Source organism: Syngnathus floridae, chromosome 22 (assembly GCF_059516105.1).
Source record: "Syngnathus floridae isolate MCC-2025c chromosome 22, RoL_Sflo_1.0, whole genome shotgun sequence".
In the NCBI taxonomy this organism is placed as follows: domain Eukaryota; kingdom Metazoa; phylum Chordata; class Actinopteri; order Syngnathiformes; family Syngnathidae; genus Syngnathus; species Syngnathus floridae.
The window spans coordinates 8295464-8300829 of record NC_142434.1 but is presented as its reverse complement, the minus strand read 5'-3'; the positions used below and the strand labels follow the sequence as shown (position 1 = coordinate 8300829).

The following is a 5366-nucleotide window of genomic DNA, read 5'->3' as shown; positions in this document are numbered from 1 at the left end:
CCTGGGACCATCGGGAGCCCGTGCGCACGCGTCAAGTGGCCGAAAATAGCTCCAGCCGAGTGGATCGGCACTTTATAAGCACCGCAGATGAGATCGAGGAGCCTCATTCGACTTCCGGCGGCCGGTGCACTCATGCACACCGCCCGGGAGCACCGGGTGGCCGTGCGCACGCTCCGGGTGACTGAAAATAGCTCCAGCCGAGCGGATCGGCACTGTATAAACACAGCGGATGAGATCGCGGAGCCTTATTCGACATCCGGCTGCGGGCGCACTCACGCGCGGCGCCCGGGACCACCGCAAGGCCGTGCGCACGCGCCGGGCTGCCGAAAATAGCTCCAGCCGAGCGGATCGTCACTTTATAAGCACCGCGGATGAGATCGCGGAGCCTCATTCGACTTCCGGCGGCCGGCGCACTCACGCACGCCAAGTTGCGCTTCAGAGACTGTAAAGGCCGCGTTGTGGATATGTTCCTGATGGAGGCGCTCTATGTGCCATAATTTTCCCAGGACATCTTTTCTCTTAAATCGGCTACAGCGGAAGGAGCGACAGTCATCTTCAAGGAGGGACAGAATCCGTTCATCCATAAAAAGGGTATGGGTTTTGATATTCATATGAATTTGTTTGCTATAACCAAAACAGTTCAGCATATCTTATTTTCTATCCAGAGACAGAGAGAGAGAAAGTAACCAAAAATAGACTGGTGAAGTTTGTTACAAAAAGTTTTATTGAATATGGCACTCAGACAGATGACCTGTATGAACATTTTGAGTCTAGAAAGAGGGTGGAGACCCCACAACCAAAACCGGATGAGACACAACCAATCCCACCTGATGTAAAAATAGAGTTTTGTGATTCAAACTTAAAATGTGATGGTGAGAGCAGCCAAAGTGGTCGTTATCCAAAGCGAGAGGAGAGCCCCTCAATATTATTCAGATTGTGATTATGAGGTCAAATGTGATGAAGCATTCACAAGTATTGATTATTGTTAGGGTTTTACAGAGTATCCTTATCGTACGATTATGTTGGAATGCAACCGGTAATGAATCCCATTCTACACAAGGTCGTAAAACACCCCCTGATATGTTTTGACTAGAGCACAAGGGCTTCCTATTCAGTCTACTCTTGCCCCCACTCTTTCTCTTAATAAATATGTCCTTGCAGTTGGGAGAGTTTCAGACTTCACTCCTTCAACGTGTGAGCTCTCCACCTGCAGGTGTCTAAAAGGACTTACTTGTCTCCCGTGTGGTTCTTGCAAAATAAGTTGGAGTGAGCAAATCTCTAACATTTTGGTTCTGAAACCCGGGATCCCTCATACCCGCTATCTGTCTGACGAAGATGGACGTGCTGCATTGTCGACAAGCCAGCGTCCATTAGGAGGACCTGGAGGAGAAAGTCCTGGGAAGAGAATTCTTCGCTGGGCCAGCATCTTAGGTCTGCCTTCGTCTGACAGAGGTGGATTGACAGGACCCGGCAGTGCAACAAACCAGGGGACAAGTAAGTTAAAGGCCTGAAGTTGTGTGATTGTGTTGTTGTGAAACGCGTAAAATGTAGAGGTGCACGAGAGCCAGCTTGGGTTCAAGTCCCAGTGGAATGAACAGGCTAAGAAAAGCAGAGCTTCTTTTTTGTTCATCGAAGAGGTGCGTAGACTCTTCTTTGTCTGTTCTTCCGAGCTGAGGGATCTGGCTTGGGTTAGAGTCCCAGTGGAAGGAACGTGCTAAGAAACACAGAGCTTCTTTTATGTGTTAATCAAAGGAGGGCGTGGATTTTTCTTTGTATGTTTTTCCAAGCCAAAGAACAGCTTGGGTTCAAGTCCCAGTGGAAGAAACGGGCTAAGAAGAACAGAGCTTCTTTTTCTTAATTGAAGAAGGGCGTAGATTTTTTCTTTTGTCTGTTTTTCCAAAGCTGTTTGGGAGGGTTTTACACCCATCCCTGAATAGGCCTAAAAAAAAAAAACGCTGGAAACGGCTTTGGTTTGTCCGAGCTATGAGGCCTAATAATAAAAAAAAAAAGTGCTAGAGTGTGTGTGATTGAGTGTGTGACTGGTAGGATAAATTGACTAAATAGCAGTTCTAGTATTGATCCACGGCATTAATACAGGCTAGTAATTTGTTGAAAGGTCAATTTAAACCTGCATTGAGGATCCTCAAAGAAAAAAAAATTGAAAAAAAAATTGTAAAACCTTAAACTACTAAAATTAAGATGGGAAATAAGAACGGTAAATCTCTTGCGCTGCTCTTCTTTGAGATGAGAAGTTCATGGCGAGTAGATTTCTTAATTGTATGCAATACATGCTGAAGTGAAAGAATATGTATGGAATACAAGGAAATTTGAAATGTGGAAGAAGTGGTAGAAGTGCTAGAGTGTGGTTGAAATCTTCACAAAGAGATGAGAACGAATTCAAGAGACAAAAGCTAGAAAAATGAAAACTGATGAGGTCACAAGTGTTTGTCAGACCAGGACACAATAAGGCCCCTGTGAGCAGGTGCAAGGCCGCAGCTCAAGCCGCGGCTCAAGCGAGGGGCAAGAGGAGTTTAATAATAATAATAATAATAATAATAATAATAATATTTTTGAGGTGGCAAATTACAAATGACTAGAGATCAATTTGTGTTACACTAAAGTTAAAATATGCAAATCAAGTGGTAAAGAAATGCAACTTGGTTCTAGAAGATAAATAAATAAAATTAGAATTTAAAAGATCAATTTGACCTTTGCAGGATGATCTGCTGTGTCGGATCGGGACTGCCATGAAAGTATGATGTTTATACGTGTACTTTGTCAACAACCGCTGTAGATGTTAAAGAATGGGATGAATATCTAGAATGAATGTGGATAATTTGTTTCAGGTAACTAACTATGAGAGTAACTGAAAAAAGAAACAATTGATTGCTTATGGCAAAACAAGCTGCAAAGACAGAAAAAATTGAATATGTCATATGTATGGATTTGCGACCGATTATTTATGTTGTACCGTTGCCATTGACCAAAGATTGTGTGAAATCTGTCATGTCTACTGGATTGTGAAGTGTGTGACAGAGCAGTCTATATAATATCCATTGAGAGAAAAAAGAAAAAAAAGAAGCCATTGCTTTCAGAGAATGTATTCAAGCGAAATTGTATATACATCAACATGCCAAGATCTGTGAAAAAAGCTGGTAAAAACCAAAATATCTTTAAATTTGAGAGGCGACGATGATTTGACCGAAATTGATGCAATTGGAGTCCCTAGAGGAGTTCCTGATTAATAAGAATTAAATGACCAAATTGCAGCGGGATGGGAGTCCTCCATTTGCTGCTGGTGAACGATGAACAAGATCGTGGACAGGATAAATTACATCCATTACAACATGCAGAAATTGGGCAAACGGACACAAGCAGGGCTCGAGGCAGTGCATGAACAGCTAGCCACGCCTTCCCTAATGTCGATCCAGAACCACAATGCTCATGATATGTTGTTGTCTGAGAAAGGAGGCGTCTGCGCAATGTTTGGAGAACAATGCTGCACCTTCATCCCCAACAACACCGCCCCTGATGGGAGCCTGACGGATTGCAGGCCTGCGATCCCTCAAAACGAGGATGAAAGAGCACTACAAGTGGATGACTGCTTTTGGGAAGTATAACGCCATTGTGTCCTCAATTTTACCATCAGTTGCAGTGTTTGCTGCTATGCTCACCTTGTATGGATGTTGCATACCATGTCTTCGTGCTCTGTTTAATCGTCTCGTCACTACAGTAATATCGCCCATGGAGGACAAGATTGCTCAGATATACCTAATGTCTGAGCGGCAACATGATGATGTTTATGGCAAAATTCTTGCATCTGTGTTACCAGACTTTTCCTAGATCCGTGGGATTCTGAATGATGACATCGCAACGTTTATCCTTTGGTGTAAACATATTTGTCCTCATGAATGTGATCCGACGACTGAGAGTCGAGAAAAGGGGTTGTTTACGGTGATGTGTGAATTTGAGGAAATATGTGATAAACAGTGGGGAAATGTCAGGATAATTAGTTTTGTAGAAGCGCTCGCCAGCCTGAACCGGAGGTCTCATACCTTCGCTCAAGGCCAACACATCTGCCAGGTTTTAGGGAGTTCTTATACTTCCTTCCTTGTCTTATTTGTGAGAGGCCCTCACTAGTTCTGAACAGGACACCTTTGTTCCTTGTTTAGCTAAAGAAAAGCTTAGCTTGTTTAGCTTTATTATACCAGCTCAGTGGCCTAGTAGTAGAGTGTTTGCCTGAGACTGGAAGGTTGTGGGTTCAAACCCCGGCCGGGTCATACCAAAGACTATAAAAATGGGACCCATTGCCTCCCTGCTTGGCACTCAGCATTAAGGGTTGGAATTGGGGGGTTAGATCACCAAATGATTCCCGAGCGCGGCACCGCTGCTGCTCACTGCTCCCCTCTCCCACAGGGGATGGATTAAAATCACATGGGGATGGGTTAAATGCATAGGACAAATTTCACCACACCCAGATGTGTGTGTGACGATGATCATTGGGACTTTAACTTTTGACTTTAACTTTTGTAGTTTCTATTTATGAATTGTTGTTGACCGGGACAGTTTTTAAATTATCCCATATTTACTCAATGTTTGGTTAAGTAGACTTCATGCAAGTTATCTCACATCTACTTAACGTTTGTTGGAGTGTATGCACGAGAGGTATCTGATGATTTACTCATCATTATTATTGTGTGAAACGTTGCAAGAAATTCTAGAGCATTGTTTTACAGGGACACGGCATCCAGGAGTTGGATATCAACACCGTGCTGTCACAGTCAAGGATGCCGACCCTTACCGCCCTGGACTTGTACTGTGATCAGCTATTCTGGACAAATCTCAATGTGACTGTTAAAGGACGAACAATACCGCAAGTGGTCTACACAGCGAGACCAGCTGGAGTGAATTACACATTTACATCCAAGGTAACGTGACCCACGTCTGCGTTAACGATGACTGCTCTCCAGGAGGAGACTGGATGGGAGCTTTGGACATCACCGATGAGTGTCAAGATAAGAGAGCCATTTCAGGTGGTGAGGGCTCTCCAACTAACATGGCTACACCATCGAACGGAACATACTTCATACAGAATGGCTGGTGGCTTTGTGGTCACAAGGTTTATCCGATGCTGCCCGCCAACTGGACAGGAGTGTGTGCACCATTGTGGGTGACGGACCACACCTGCAGGATACGACATCATCAGCTGACAGAAGCACACAACTCTTCTGGACGTCGACGCAGGGCAGTTGCAACCTTCGACCCTCATGACCCTGTCTGGGGTGCAAACGTTCCAGACGACCATAAAGTATGGTCCGTCGGAGACAAAGTTGTCCTTGCGCTCTTTCCTCAGATTGGGGTTGGGA

At 44.5% G+C, this 5366-nt stretch overlaps 1 long non-coding RNA gene across 1 annotated transcript; it reads left to right on the top strand.

The window, feature by feature from the left end:
• Positions 1-4843: 4843 nt before the first annotated feature.
• LOC148379543 (uncharacterized) lies at positions 4844-5157 on the top strand. Its single transcript, XR_015855296.1, has 3 exons — positions 4844-4880; positions 4971-5036; positions 5120-5157. It is a non-coding gene; the product is annotated as an uncharacterized LOC148379543 (long non-coding RNA).
• Positions 5158-5366: the final 209 nt, after the last annotated feature.